Here is a 16541-nt window from a genome sequence, read left to right on the forward strand (position 1 = left end):
GCTCCTCCTCCCTCTGCCTCAAGACTCCGCCTACCTTGCCTACTGCGCATGCGTCCCTTGTGTCGCCAGGGCCCGAAGATTTGAAGGGAAGGAGGGGCTTGAGAAAAAAGAGGCGGGAACTCGCAGAGGGTCGCGTGTAGGGCGCGGCAGTCTGCGCGGAGGTGCGAGGACGAAACAGCGGCTCACCAAGATTGGGAGTCGGGTGAGCGTAACAATAAAGGCATTTAACAACAGCACCTTATATTCGTTAGCAGCTTGTGGATAACTAAAGACGTTTACATATATTACCTCATTTTTCTAACCAGTTCTGTGTCAGTAAAATATTTTGAACTTTTTGATGATGTTAGAGACTTTTAAGTAACTTAAAAAGTTGAGCTTTCGGAAACAAAAAGGCGCATTCCTTTGCAGTAAGGTGGGCATGTAGGTGGCTTAACTGATAGCAAGCTGATTCACAAACAATTTATTTTCTTGGACACCTGGGTCCCCAGTTGGTCTCACATCCTGTCTCCTAAGGACTATCATTGATTGCTGAGTTGAGTAAAAGAAATATATCTCAGGGATTTCCCTGGCAGTCCAGCAGTTAAGAAACACTCTGTGTTTCCGCTGCAGGGGGCACTGGTTTGATCCCTGGTCAGGGAACTAAGATTCTGCCTGAATGCTGCATAGTGCAGTTAAAAAAAACCTTAAAAAAAAAAAAAAAAAAAGGTCTCAGAGCATCTGGGCCCTGGGAGAAAGAAGTTACCTTCACCAGTGATGGAATATTTGATTTATTATTGCTACAATTCTTGCCTAAGCTTAAACTTTAAAAATTTTATTCTTACTGAATCCAGCCAAATAATCTGGAGCAGGCATTGTCTCTTTTCCATACTGAGATTGTATCATTATGTAGACACACACACACACACACACACACACACACACACACACACACACACAAACGTGTGAGGAAGCATCTTATCCAAAAAAGCAACCAGATAAACCTGTGTGGGTCATGGGGTAACAAAGTATGAACCCTGCCTTGTGAAAACTGGAAGCTTCTGGAAGCTCTGCTTCTGTGGGACTGTCTCCAGGACACAGTGCTCACTATGTCCTGCCACATGTGTCCTGGGGCCCCTTGGCTGGTGAGTCTGTTCAGCAGGGACAGCTGGAAAGCACATGAGCCAAACCACATGGGAAGATGTGACAGTGCCAGACTGTTGTCCACTTTCAAATACACAAGCAGACCCTACAAAATACCCTTGGAATGACAGACAAAACAGTCCTAAAGCTTCCTCAACCCATGTTTTAGCCAAAATGATCAAGAAATGGAGATCCTAGACTTCCCTGGTGCTGTATGGATAGGAAGCCACCTGCCAATGCAGGACATGTGGGTTCAATCCCCGGTCCAGGAAGATTCTGCGTGCCTGGGATCAACTGAGGCTGTGCGCCACAGCTGCCGAAGCCTGTGCTCCTAAAGCCTTGTGCTCCACAACAAGAGAAAGCTACCACAATGAGAAGCCTGCACACCACAACAAAGAGTAGCCCCTGCTCACTGCAGCTAGAGAAAGCCCACACAAAGCAACAAAGACCCAGCACAGCCAAAATAATTTTATTTTAAATGGAGATCCTAAATTCAACAATGATGTGGTTACTATTCCTGCACCACTTAAAACAAGAAGTACTTTTGTCACCTATTAGGCTGATGCTTGAAACTTTCCAACTAGATTTCACTCACTCATCATAATCAACAAACATTTCATTCCATTATCTGAAGGCATCAAGGGTTTTGGTCCTTGAATAAATGTAGAGTGCCCCACAGGCAACCCAGTAACCAGTTACAAAGAATCAATTCCTAGTGTCACTGAAGCTGTTAATTTACTGTTCTCTTGACTTCAGATTTCACAGGATGGCAGGGAAGAAAGAAAAAGTGTACCACTCTTTGGATGGAGAAGTATGGAAGTGGGGAAGGGGTGCTCAGAGGGTAACAAATCTGCCTGCAATGCAGGAGACCTGGGTTCAATCCCTGGGTCAGGAAGATCCCCTAGAGAAGGAAATAGCAACCCACTCCAGTATTCTGGCCTGGAGAATCCCATGGACAGAAGAGCCTGATGAGCTACAGTCCATGGGGTTGCAAAGAGTCGGACACAACTGAGTGACTAACGCTTTCACTTCTTTTCACTTTCGCTTCTTGGAGGGAGAAGCATGGAGGTGGGGAAGGGGTGCAGAACGAGAGAACTGGAGGCATGGTCAACATACTTTAGCTACCTCACAATTGGGGCTGATCATTACAGTTTAGTGAGATTCTGCCTGGGACCTGCGAAGTGACTCCTCAGAGCTGGTGAGTCTGCACCAGCAGCTTGTCCCAGCTGGCCCTGAATCTCTAGAGATCTGGACGGACGTAAAAGTCTATGCCCATCTGTAGCCTGGTGTGATAAGGCGCTCATTCTTCTGTGTGGACCATACCGCCCACCTGAGACGTGATCTCACCAGCCTCTGTACAAAGGGCTTTGATTTGGTGTGGATCTGATTAAATGACTGTAGATGTCCTTGGAAGCACTATGTGGAAGAATTTTAAACAGCTTCTCCTTTTTAATATGCACTTCCTCTTCGGTTTTAATTATTTTGTTCCTACATTTTCCCTTTCAATTTACTAAAATCTAGAAATGTAATTAGAGCAGAGGCTGGGCTCAGAGAAAGCTGCCAGGATTTCTACAGCATGATTAAATATACTAGGCATCCCTTTAGTGTGGGACTGAAAAATAGGATTCTCATTATTATCTTTCCTTATCCAGGAAAGAATCAGCACCACGTACAGATATGGATTTATTGAAAATGCAGCACTAATTAAAAACTCACCCAGTCTCTTGACGAGGATTGGTTGGGGCGGGGGGAGTGCAGTTATTTAATTATTTCCTCCATTGACTGTTTTGTTGTTGTAACCACAAGCAAGAAACCCCCTGCCCCATTCCTCTATCCTCAAAATAAAATTCTCTTCCTCATGAGGGACTTAATGAGGCTTTTATCTATGCCACAACAATCAAGCTTACAGTGGCACCATTTCAATTCACTGCTCTTTGTGATGGTAGGAAACATGCAGAACTCGTTTTCTTAATCCAAAACTCAAATGACATAGCGTTCTTTGGCCATCATGAGCCAGGTCTGGGCAAGGAATCTGTCCCAAAGACCCCTAGATGTCTGGTATTTATTCTGCCTACGAGGACCTTCAGTTCCATTCTACAGTCCAATAAGCAAAGGCATGGTTTCTCTTGAAGGGGTAGGGGAGGTAGAAGCAGGCAAGAATGCACAGATGAGTAGAGGTGTAGGAGAAGGAAATGCAGGAAGGACGATCCTTAGCAGCAGCATGTGTGTGTGCTCAGTCCCTCAGTTGTGTCTGACTCTTGGTGACCCCATGAACCAGGCTTGTCTGTCCATGGAATTTTCCAAGCAAGAAGACTGGAGTGGGTTGCCAGCGTAGTCCTGTCTAAAGAGGCAGATGACACCCCCTGAGATACTGGTGTAAGACTACGCTCAAGGAAGCATACCAACAAGAACACACTGATTAGGTCGTGCTAGGGCTGCGATGGGGTTAATAGAAAATTGACAGCGACAAAATATTTATTGATTAAATTTCCTAGTGCAACAGCTGTGGCTTAATGAATGAGCTCCAGGCGCTTCGCCTGGAGACTCAAGTTCAAACCCAGCACTAACGCTGACTAAATATAAACTTGGACAAACCTCATTGAGTCTCAGTTTTTCCATATGAGCAATGGAGAAAATAATGTCCACCACACCATGTTGTTGTGAGAATTATCTGAAATCATATTTGAACATATCACAATCACTATACACAGACTAGGATAGACCCCACTTATTTTTGGATGTGTGACTGAATGTGGATCCGGGGTAAGTGTTCACATGCCCCCTGGTCTTCAAGCCTCACTCTAATTGGCATGCCATCCTTGCTCGTTTCCGCTATGCCCTTCTTTAGATTCGTTCAGAAAGCATGGAACGAAGGAAGCAGTATGGGCTTCTCGGCCAGAACACTGACACTTGCTAGGTGGGGCCCCTGACAAGCTCCTTGGAGTCTGTTTCCTCAGAGACAGTCAGGTTTCTTGTTGCAAGAACTGCCCGAATGCTGGCTACATCAGCCCCAGCTGGAATTTACTGAAGACATCTCTCTGGCTCCCAGAATTGTCAGGAGTGGAAGAATCGGAAATTCAGCAGAAACCAAGGACTAGTAGAGGAAGAACAAAATCTTCTTTAGCAGGACGTTATGGTCAGGAGGTCCAACCACTGAGCGCTGCCAGAGTGCCACCACCAGACACATTTGCCCCTGCTGCTGCTGTTGCAAAGGACATCTAACATTCTTTCCATCTGTGTGCTACAAACCCAGAGCCCAGGCAGTGGCACCTGGGTTGACTAATCCTAGACCACATCCCAGGCCCTGACCACCTTGGTGGTGGTGGTGTTGGGGGTCAGGGGTGGGAAATGAAAAAGGTGTCGCTGCCATAATATCCATGGTGTCACCTTCAGCACTCCTTTTCACTGATGCTGTCCACAGCAGGGTACTCATCCCAAGCAGGAAGAGAGTCAGATGCTGGACCACCAACCCTGCCACCTCATCTGTGAAATGGGCATTCATCATAGGGCAATAAGCAGCATTGAATGCCATGTTTGTTCAGAAATGCTTGGCATATAAAAGACATTCTGTTACTTTACTTCCCTCTTTTATAAAACAAAAGACTTGAAATGGTATATTTATCCGAGGATTTGATCAATGAGCGTATAGATATTGAAGTTCTGAGTTTTTAACCTGGAGAAATGGTTAGGAAAGATGATGTTTGACAGTGGAGAAGCAAGCAGAGCAGATGCAGTGGGAAAGAGAGGAGAGGAAATGGCAAGTTTCAGTCCAGCCTGTCTTTGATTTTTGTCCTGGACTGGCCACACAGCTCCATCTCCATCTTGTTCAGCTTTATTTATTTATTATTGGCCATGTGGCATGTAAGGATCTTATCCCTGACCAAGGTTCTAATCCATGGCCCCTTCATTAGGAGCATGGAGTCTTAATCACTGGACCACCATGAAAAGCCCTCCTTCATCTTTAAAATGGTTTTAAGAATTACCTAGTCATTCTTTCAAAATAAGTTTTGAAGCGTCAATATTTGTTTTCAACAAAGAATATATTAATAAAATATAGGTTATATTCAGTGTTATGAATTATTTTCAGTGGTTTCTTGGTTCTGTTCTGAATGGGCTTGATCCATTACCTGATGTTATTTGCCCTAAAATAACATTTACCTAAATCTAGATAATTTGTTTAGCAAAAACAATTTTTTCTCTGTCTCCACTCAAATAGAAGTTACTTCTAATTTTGTAATTTTAGATTATCCTTGCCATGGCTCTACTTTATCAAGGTGAATTGATTTCAATTGAAAGTTTATTCTACATCAGAATCCTATTTTAAAGGGGGAATTTAATCTAAAATTCAATTATGGAAGGTCTGTGCCCAAATGAACAGTCAACTAGCACTTACTGAATGCTCCCCAGGTACAGAGCTCTACCAAGGTAACTACAGGAGAAGTCAAAAGAATAGAAATATTGTCCCTAGTCACAAAGAGTTTTCAGTTTAGAATTTTAAAATTTCAAAACTAGAAGGGACCACACTGAGAGTCTCCAGCCCAGTGGTTTCTAAACAGCTTGCTTCTCAAGCTCTGGGTTTCTGAAGATTTGCCTCAGGGTTTGCAAGGAAGAGGGGAGCAGCAAAGGGGGCTGGGCAGTCCAAGCCAAGCCAATCTGGCTCTCTTTTCACTCATTCAGGCCAAAGATTGAGCATCATCCTTGAGTCCTCTTCTAATACCTCATATGTAAACCATCAGGGATTCCCTTTAATTCTAGTTTCAAAGCATGCCTTGGATCTGTCCACCTCTCTCCATCTCCTCAGTCCCATTCAAGTTCTAGCCAACATCCTCTTTTGCCTTAACCCCAGTGATAGGGTCCTAATTGGCCTTCTTAATTCTATGCTTGTCCTTCAATCTATTCTTCACTCTGCAACTAGGGCAATCTAATTAAAACTTGTCAGATCATGCTGCCCCCCTGCTTAAAAACCCTAAATAACTTCCCATTGGACCCAGACTTTGTATCACTGCCTTTAAGTGTCTCACCCTGTTCAACTATGTGCCCTGTTTGCTTTTCTCCCCCATCTTCATTTTAGCCATACTGGCCATCCATCAGTTCCTGGAACCCATCAAGCTCTTTCCCTCCATGAGCATTTGTGGTTACTGTTCCCCCTGCCTTGAACACTTTTCCCCTAACTCTTTGCATTAGCTGGTTCTGCCTCTTATTTCAGGTCTCAGTTTAATTTTCACATCCTCAGAGAAACTTTTCTGATCACCAGCCTCAGTGGTCAGGACCTTCTTGGTATCTTGGTACTAAGTTTACTTCCTTTACAGCACTAACAACAACTTGTAGTTGTGTGTTTACTTTTTTACCATCAGCCTCCTCTAATCAGTTGTTGGCTCCAGCCCATTTGTTTGGCTGTCTGTAATGTCCCAGAATTCAACACTGACTCATAGACAGAAGGTGCCTTGTACGTACTGAATGAGTGAACGTACAACAGAAAACCCTAGATGTGTATGGAATGTCAAAGAAGGTTGGAAGTACGTAAGGAAGTTTAGCAGGCAAAGAGTGTGCAGAAGGGGAATGAGGAAGGGAAGCAGACCAACCAGACAAAGATCCTAAGGCCAGAAAAAGCATAGAGTTTTTTAGGAACTCAAGGAAAATTTGTGTGGCTGGAGTACAGAGAGCAAGTGGGAGGGCTGTGGGGAGGGGGTCAGGTGGGTGAGGAAGAGCCAGCCAGCATGTCTCCCCTATGATCCAAACCATGGAACTGAGAACAGGCTAGGATTGAATTCCCCAGAGGAAATTCAGGGCTCTCTTGGCAGAAGGAGGAAATGAATGCTGGAGGCCAACGACAGAAGACCGATACTCCTGGTTTTCCTTCTTTCCTGCTGGCTACTACTTCTCAGCCTCTTTACAGGCTCCTCTTTTGGCCATCCTTTGAACATCAGCTTTCCTTGGATTATGTTCAGTTCCTCTCCTCTTCACACAGTCCTCACTTGCCTTGAGATGGCTCCTTTTTTTCCCCTCACAGCTCCACTGCCATCCATCTGCTAAAGAATATTCCGAATCTATCTTGAGCCAGGACTTTCTTGAGCTCCAGACTTACATATCCAGCTATCAGCCTGATATCTTCAGTTGAATGGACCATAGGCACATAATATCCAGCAGATGTAAAACCTGCTTCTTCTTCGGTGTTTTCTCATCTCACCAAGTAGCTCAAGCCTAGGAGCTGGAAAGAATCCTTGACGTCTCAAGTCCATTTCTAATTCAGCACCAAGTTCTGAGAGTTTTATACTTTAGTTATCTCCCAGTTCTGCCTACTTCCTTCTATCTTCTCTGACACTTCCCTCATCCTTCCCAGGATCATAGCAGCCTCCTCCCTGGGCTCTCAACCTTTATTTATGAGGAAGGAAAGCAGACCAACCAGATAAAGAGCCTAAGGCCAGAAAAAACATGGAAGGTCTTCACCCTTCCAGTTATTCTCTGCTCTGCAGCCAGACTAAGAGTTGTAAAAAACCAATCTGATCAAGTAATTTCTTTGCATTCCACCCTTCATTGCCCTCAATATAAAAACCTTAACAGAGATGAGAGGCTCTTTAGCAGTGACCTGTGCCTCGGTCTCCAGGCTGTGTCTTATGCTTCCCACTATACCCAGCAACTGAGTTTCCTGTCATACAAAGAACTGCTTTCATCTCTGAAAACACCAAGTTCTCTCATTTTGCACATATTATTACTTCTTCCCAGAACAGTCTCCTCCACACCTTTCCCTGATCTAACCTCATCTTCTCCTGGTTAATTCTCTGCTGATTCTCCAGCTTCAATTCATCTATCTATTCCTCCAGAAAGCTGTGCATGTTACCTAGCCCTGAGCTAGGCCTTCCCATATTTCTCTTTTCACTGCAACTCCTGTATTGCTGTTGCCTGATTCCTTCTCTGTTCCTCACTAGATGATAAGCACCTTGGGGCAAGAATTTCCATTTTTTTCCTCTATTGTGTTTCCAGTACAGGGAAACATTCCTAGCACATAGTTGAGTATTCAGATAAGTGCTTGTGTGATGAATAAATGAATGAACTAGAGGAACAAACATTCCTTTCAGGAACTTGGATCCTATAGTTTCAGGCACAGAAGCCTCCATCAGCTTCCTCTTCCTGCATCCACTGTTTGGCCACAGGCTGGTCAGAAGCCTGTAAAAACTCTGAACATACGCAAGAGCAGCTCCTTGACTCACACCATCCACCGGGAGCCCAGTCTTCCCTTAAAAGGCCACCTTATCAGAAAGTGCTTGGGATGGCATTTATGAGCTCTATTTTTATCTATGTTGGAAAAGTCTCAAAGTTAATTCCCAAGCCAATGACATTAAACTCAGGAACGTGGATGAGCAAGAAAGCATCTACGTGATGCCTTTGAGTCACAGCTTTGTCTTCCGTGGCAAGGCTTGCAGTTGTCCCAGTCACTGGGTCCTTGTTTTTCAGGACAGCTGACTCTAAAAAGCTTTTGATCTCCCATTCATTAAAACTAGATCCTGGAGTCCTTAATGGTCGAGGGAAGGGTGTTCTCTTCTTAAAGTTCTCTTAACTCTGCTGGGGCCCTCAACGAAGAACAAAGAATAGATTGCCAAACACATCCCAGGTTATTCAAACCAACTTTCTACCCCCATTCCCAAATGGAAATGAATCACAGGTGATAGCGTTGCTAGCAGCAGGAAGGAAGGAGGCAGCATGGCCAGAGGAGAGGGCTCCCGATGAGCTTGGCCAGAGAGCTAATTGGACACAAGCTACAGAAATGAGACGAGTAACCCAGCAGGGCTGGCAGGCAAGTCGAGGGTCTGTGCCAGGGAAAAGATTCGCTGTCAGAACTGGGGGAGAGTGAGAAAGAGAGAGAAGGAAGGAGATGGGGAGAAGAAAATGACATGAAGGACTGAAGGGGGAGGTGGCAGGAGGGTGGCAGGCAGCGGCAGAGATGGGAGGAATCTTAGGCAGTTTGTAGAGAAAGTGAAGAGAACCGAGGGAGCGCACGTTTCCCTTTAATCCAAATGGGGTCCTTTGGGGAAAGGGGATGTTGGAGAGTCAGATGGAGGCCCCAGAGAGATGGTCAGTCACCCCCAACCCCAGGCAGATTACAAATGAGACAGGGAATGGTCTTACTTCCAGATTAAAGATATTAAATTTGCCATCATCCCTACCCCTGGGAATTGAGGAAAGATAGTTTTTGTCAAAGGATGCTGGAACCCAGAGGACTCAAGCCACTATTTGAGTCTCCCTCCCCTTATCCTTAGCAAAAGCTTAAGCAATTTAGGGTTCAAAGTTAGGGTTCAATTTAGGGTGCAATTTAGTCTTGCACCCTCATCCCCCCTTCTAGGAAGTATCATACAACCCAGGATCATAGCCCCCTGTGCGCCTCTGCCCCTTCTGGCTACTCTGGGCCAGGGACCAGCCTGAGAGCTTGGAGTCTGGGCTGAGTCAGCACTGCCTGTAGGAGAAATTGCTTCCTGGAAGGTCTTGCTTCAAAGCTCTGGCTGGCCAAGCTCTGGTAGAGTGCAGAAGGCACACTGGAGGCTGGATAGATCTTTGGCTTTCAAGATACTTCTCACCAGAGAGAGAAACGTGCAGCAAAAATTTCCATAATCCAGCTTAAAGAGTGACTCCAATGTACTTTAGGCTGCCCCTCCACCCTCCATGATTCAGAAAATTACAGTTTTTTAGGTCCCAGAAGAGATTTCGGGGCCAAGATGGAAGTTCTGATCCCTGATTGATCTGGTTACTTCTCCTGTGAATCAGAAAAAATATACTTTCTGAGCCTCAGATTTCTGTTTTCTGAAGATATGTCCTTATTCACTGGGGCAGCAAGAAGGCTCCATTGCGTGGGCACAAGGCAGCATCCTGTCTTGATAAAAAGGACAGCATACCATTAGCAGAATCAGCAGACTGCTCCAGGGGTCAGGCTTCCTCTCTGTCTCTGGAGGCTGCGATGGGGAGTCGAAGCCATCCTCACCCTTCTCTTTAAGTTGGAGTTTTGATCCCCCAATGTAGGATGAGAGGTCATTTTGATGATCTCACTTTGGACAAGTGAGAAGAGAAAGTGTTTTACTTTGACCCCTACAACTGCTTGCTATGCAGTGGGCACTCTAGCGGGCAGGCAGTGGGTGGCAGCAGCTGCCAGACACCTTCCCCCGAGGATGTATCAGTTTGTGCCAAAAACCTCTATAAGCTCTTTCTGATCTCTGTGCCAGTGACTACAGGTCCTGGAAGGAAGCCAGGAGTCTACCCTGAGCCCTGCATTCTTCTCCTCCCCCTCATCCGCCAAGAATGGGGAAAGATGGCTTGGGAGCTCACTGAGAAAGGAGCTGATGGTTCTTAGACATATTTTCCAGCTATCACACCTGCTAACATGGGAACTCACACTCATGAGCACACACACACTCAGCAATAAATTGTTTCAGGTTTTCTTGTTCCATCTGTCCCATGCCTAAAGCAGTGGGACTAAGAATTTCCATCAACAAACTTATTCCTAGTTTGTCTCCTTCTTCCTCCCAAAATTTCCAATAGACATTTATTGATGTTTGACTGGCACCTAGCCTGTGTCAGTTACTATGTGTTAGGGGATAAAGACATAAGGACACAGTCTTCGGGGAGAAAATTCATATAAATACTAAGCAGATGTAAGACAGTGATATAGTGTTGCAATAAGGGAGGTGGTAAACCGGTGGCCATAGGCCAAATCTGACTTGTAGGCACGTTTAGTTTAGCAGGCAAAGAATTTTAAAGACTGTCAGAGTTCACATAAAAGTCAATATTGGCAACTTTTTTTTTTTGAAATAACCAATCTGGCTACAATCCAGAGGAGGTGAAAAGCCACTGTCCCCTGTAGGTGGGCTGTACCCTCAGTGCTCTCATAGGCCACATATCCACCCACCATATCTGCCCACCTCATCCGCTTCCCTGTTGAGTTAAGCTTGTTCTTTTCATTCATCCATGTTCATCCACACGATTGGGCAGAATTTGGGACCCTTAAAATGAAAGCCATCAGAGGACCCAAAGCAGCTATCCCTCGCGCTAAGTCTGAGCACGCTGTTGATTTGGTTGCTTGTGCGTTGTTTTTCCCCTGCCCCGATCATGAGATGTATAAGGGAAAGGCGCCAGGCAGCTGCCTCCTCCAAGTGTCTCCAGCCCACAGCAGAGTGCCTTGTACAGGACCGGTCTCAATGCACGCTTGTGAAATGTGTTGAATGAATGGAGTCGCTAGAAGCATCAAGTGGAAAACGGAATTCCAAGCAGAGGGAACTGTGAGTACAAAGGCATGACAGCAAACACTGCAGTGGGAAGCTGCAAACAGCTCACGATGAATGGGGGTGGGGTGGGGGTGGGGTGGCAGAAGTGTGAGGAGTGTGGGATCAGGTAGGGTGCAAGCAGCAGGAGATGAAGCAGGGAAAAGACTCCAGTGGGATCCCCAAGGGCTTTTTACAGTGTATTAGGAAGTTAATCATGGAATCTTGGAAGTGATTTAAGGAGTGAAGTGACAGGATCAGATTCTTGTTTCACAGAGATAACTCTGGCAGGGTGGTGATGTGGGGAAAAGTGGGAAGCTCCAGAGGGAAGACAGAGCCACAGAACTTCAATAGTCCCTTTTCTGAGTCCCTAGAAATGTCACTGGGGATCTATATTAAGAAAATGGTGCCCCCTGCTGATCAAGTCTGGGATTGCATCTCACCCTGGCCAAAAGGGAAATTACAAAATGTTTGGCTTTGAGCAAAAGTACCTGGAAGCCCTGTGCACAGAATTGCAAGTGGTGATGCATCTGAGATTGTCTTCTTTTCTAGGAAAAGAGGGGCCCATGAAAACAAGTGACAGTGACTAATGCCACAGGCTGTGTTTCCAGATAGACACAGAACACCAGCTAAATCTGAATTTAAGATAAATAAGACAAAATTGTTCGGTATAAATATGTCTCAAATATTGAATGAGACATACTAAGAAGGCATGTGCTGTTTATCTGAAATTCAAATTTAGCTGAGCATCTTGTATTTTTATTTGCTAACCCTCACAACTCTAGATAAAGTGTGTTGGAGGGGCCTAGAGAAAGCTAGATGTGAAACTGGATATGTTACTCTTCTTGGGTTTCTCTGCAAACTTGATCCCACCCCTCCATCTAAACAGAGCTGGAGAGGATGCTTTCTCATATTCTGCGGTGGTGCCGTTATACAGTAACTCTAGTTGGGAAATCAGTTTTAATTAAATGAGAGCATGATTACAGTGGACCCCTACAAGAATATGAGAGAGATGTGGGCCCTTTTTACAGCAAAATTAACCTACTTGCTTGACATATGTGTGACCACTTGTTTCACACCCACATATTTACATTAAAATTTCAGAGAGTTCTCAGCCTTCCTGAGTGACATGTTCTCTCTAGGGCTACAGTATGAACGCAGCAACTTCAGGGTCCCAGGTAGGAGGAAATGGTGTCTAGTCAGTCCCTAAGCTGAAACATGATGCTTCTACTAGCTCTGGCCACCCACACGTCATGACAAAACACGCAAGTAGGCAGGAAGTAATATTCTGTCCCTCCTCTTGGAGAATGTCTTGAACCTCTTGCCCTCTTCCACTTCTCCCCAGAAATAGCAGGGAGTCAGCTATACTTGGACAGAAAACCACCAGCCCTCATGAACTTGCTGCTCAGGTGGAAGGCACGGGATGAAACCACTCCTCATTCCAAGACTCTCTTTGTTCTTCTTTCTAGCTTTCCTGCTGTGGCAGGCACAGCCCTGTGGTTCCCAGTCTGAGGACTGTGCCTGTTGGAATTCAGCTCTCACCAGTAGGGGGAAGTTCTTCAAGAGTCAGTTCTAAGCTTCCTGAGCTGGCTGATGGAAGCCATTGCCCGAACATCCTGGGAGCAGCAGACCTCGGAGCCGAGGTGCCAAGTCTGTCTCCCTCCCACAGCCCTTGCGGAAAGCCTTCTGGCCCCCATGGCCTGCTCTCTTCCTGGCCCTGCAGAGGGAAGGCAGAAGTGGCTCAGGTCGGGAGGATGTTGTTTTTAGACTCTCTCAGAATGTTCTAGATGATGTAAAACCTCATTGCAGGTTGCTTCCATCTTTGTCAGCGTGCTTCTGTGACACTGAGTTTCAGTAGACCACATTATCGAATACAAGCCCCAGACAGACCAGGGCGTTGCAAGCCAACAGTCATAATGATGCACCTACAATGTATTGCCATAGGATGTTTTATGTTGACCATTTTCTGAAACTAATCAATTTTTCTTATTACCTATATAGTGATATGATTTCCAACTATCATTTCTGAAAGAAGCATTCTTTATTCTGAGGTGGCTAGCTTTTCCTAAAATTTTGGACTTTTGTTTACAAAAGTGTCCTTTTATAAACCATATGACATTAAAAAAATTTTTTAAGTCTTTACTTGAAAATATAAAAAACCAGTATACCTATTATCAACAACCCCCACCCCCAATTACTTGAAAATCCTATTGGATCAGGAAATCCAAAAGCTAAATCAGGGAACCACTGATTTAGCTCATTGACCTCTGACATGTGCTAAGTGGAAGCTCACTTGGGCCCTGTCCTCCCATGGAGTCATTTGACCTTCAGCTGATACACTTCAGTGGAATTGGGGCTCTCTATTCTGGATATGGGGAGACTTGTTTCTGGCTTAAGCTCTCCCCAGGAGTGTTGTAAGGATAAAATGTCATGAACTAAAGAGCTTTGGGAAAGGAGGAGTTCAATAAATATGAGATTGCTGTTCCTAAAGACAGCTGGTGTGTTTTCAGTGGGAAGGGCTGAATGATCCCGCAGAGACCCAGGACAATTTCTCTGCCAGGACATCTGGGGAGAGTGACCAGCACCACTTACAAAATGTGCAAACTGTTCCACCGCCAAGTGGGACCAGACAGCAGTGGCAATGGGTCTCCTGAGGAGGTTGGCTTCTGCCCTTCCGAGGGCATGGGTCCAAGACACAACCATAACTGGGGAAGCTTGAGTTCTCATTAATCTCCCTGGGACACACCCAGGGACCCACTGCAAGCTGCCCCCTTCCCTAACTTGTCCTTCCATTGCCAAAAGGTGAAATGCCTGCTTAGTCCTCCTGACAGGGTTTACAGGGCTGAGGAAACACATCACCTACTGCTAAAGAACCCACTTTGGAGATGATCCACAGTGCCCCTTTAAGTCATTTGAAAAACAACTTACAATTTTTCTCCCTTATGATGATTAATTCCAGAATAGTTTTCCCTATGGTTTTTACCCCCAAATCACATTTGCATCACTCCCCTTGCCCTAGACTAAGAGGTGTACAGGAAATGGAAAAACCACTCTACCACGAGCCTGAGTACAAACAGCTAAAGAGGCAAGCCTGATAGGTGGACCAAAATAGCAGCACAGTACACCCTAAATGAAAAAGAGTGCTTGGGAAAATGTGTGTGCTGGTTCCCTCCCTTCTACACAGAGCTGAGAATTAACTGCAGATGAAAGTCCTTTGATGTTTAGAAAACTGAAGCATCAGGCCGCCCAGGGTTAGTGATCAACAATACTTTTGTTTGAACTTGCCTGGTATTTCACGTTTATCAGTACCATAATAACCTAGCAGAGTGTTACTGATGAGAGTCTGACTTGGCACTCTCAGTTCCTGTGATCCTGTAGGTGAGTACACTACCCCGAACAAGCTGGCAGCTTACACAACATTTTAAAATATCTTCCAGTTGAGCTGAAATGATGCCTCACTGCAGAGCCACTCACCTGCTCCTGTGCTCTCACTTGAGCTGATTAGAAGGAGCATGGCGGGGGGGGGCGGAAAGACAGGGAGTTTGAAAGACAGGGAGTGCATATACACAGCACTGTATTTAAAATGGATAAACAATGACCTATTGTATAGAACATGGAACTCTACTAATGTTATTGTATAGCTCATGGAATTCTGCTAACAGCCCAGATGGGAGGCGGGTTTGGGGGAAACTGGATTACATGTGTGGCTGAGTGGCTATACCCCAATATAAAATTAAAAGTTTGTAAGACAGAAAGAAGCAGGAGCATGGGGAGAAGCCAGGCAGTTTAAAACCCTATTTCCCAATTGGCAGTAGAGCCAAACCTCCCTTTTCACTTCCTTTCATCTTCCCACACTCTCCCCAGCTCAAGCCTCACCTTGCCCAGACACCTTTCTTTGTTGTTAGCTCTGCATTTCTGAGATGCAATGATTTATCTACCCGACTCCCTGTTAGACCCTAGAGGGTAAGTACTGATCCTAGTCAACTCTGAACTCCCAGCATGTCCATAGGATGTGGCATACAGAAGGATTAGAAGAACAGGCAAAGAACCGAATGAATATACCAGAACTGGGCTCCTGGCTCTCCGAGGATAGCACAGCCTTGCTCTAGTATCAGGTGAGAGCCATGCTGAGCTGTTGGAAATCCTTCCTTCTCTTGGTGACTAGCATGAGGTGTGCCTGAGACCCCTGGTTGGGTAAGGCAGAGGGTAGAGGTGGAGGGGACTGGCCTGATAACTGGGAAAATGTCTCGCTAAAACACCAGGCCCAGGGACTTCCCTGGTGGTTCAATGGCTAAGACTCCATGCTCCCAACGCAGAGGGCCTGGGTTTGATTCCTGGTCAGGGAACTATATCCCACATGCTGCAACTAAAGATCCTGCGTGCCACTGCTAAGATCCAGCACAGACAAATAAACAAACAATTATTTAAAAAAAACCCAAAACAAAGAAACACCAGGCCCAGGTAAGGACTGCTAAATAGGCCCCTGGCCCTGGTAACATGCTCTCACTGCCTAACTAATCCACAGAAGAGAGTTTGGAAGAACTATCAGTCCAGTAGGTAAGGAGCTAATTGATGCGACTTTCAAGATGAGAACCACAGAGAAAAGAAAGGGGTGGAGAAAAGAAGGAAGTTCAGCTAGATGCATTTAAAACCTCTCTTCTCAAGGAGGAGTTCAAAATGAGAGGGGGGCCTTTCAGGGCAGAGCTGCAGTGACACCCAGGGCCCCAAGAGAGAGAGACGAGTGCAACTGAGCCAGGCTTGAAAGGCTGGGTGCAGGGAGTGGGAAGGCAGCAGCGCAGGAAGGAGGCTGGGCGCCCATCTGGAGAGCCATGGGGCTGGGGCTGCTGAACAGATGGAGTGAAAGTTGCAGCTGGTGGAAATGCACTTTCATGTGTAAAGTTTGGTCCACGGAGGATAGCGATTTCCAACTCCGAAGGCAGCAGTGGGCAGGTGGCTCTGCTCCATGCTCCGCCTTCTCCCCCCACTGCCACCCAGAAAACTCAACAGCGGCTCTATGCCAGGACTCAGCCACTGTGCCTTCCGCCAGCATCCTTTTCAACAGGCAGGAGCTGGCATGGGAGTACCAGGGCACCGCCAGGATGGCAGAGGCCTGCAAGGCTTTAGCAGCTGAAGAGGACAAGGGAGGATTAACCCAGCCTCCCCAGGAGGGGACCGAGA

The sequence above is a fragment of the Bubalus bubalis genome, chromosome 3, assembly GCF_019923935.1.
Source record: "Bubalus bubalis isolate 160015118507 breed Murrah chromosome 3, NDDB_SH_1, whole genome shotgun sequence".
Classification (NCBI taxonomy): Eukaryota; Metazoa; Chordata; class Mammalia; order Artiodactyla; family Bovidae; genus Bubalus; species Bubalus bubalis.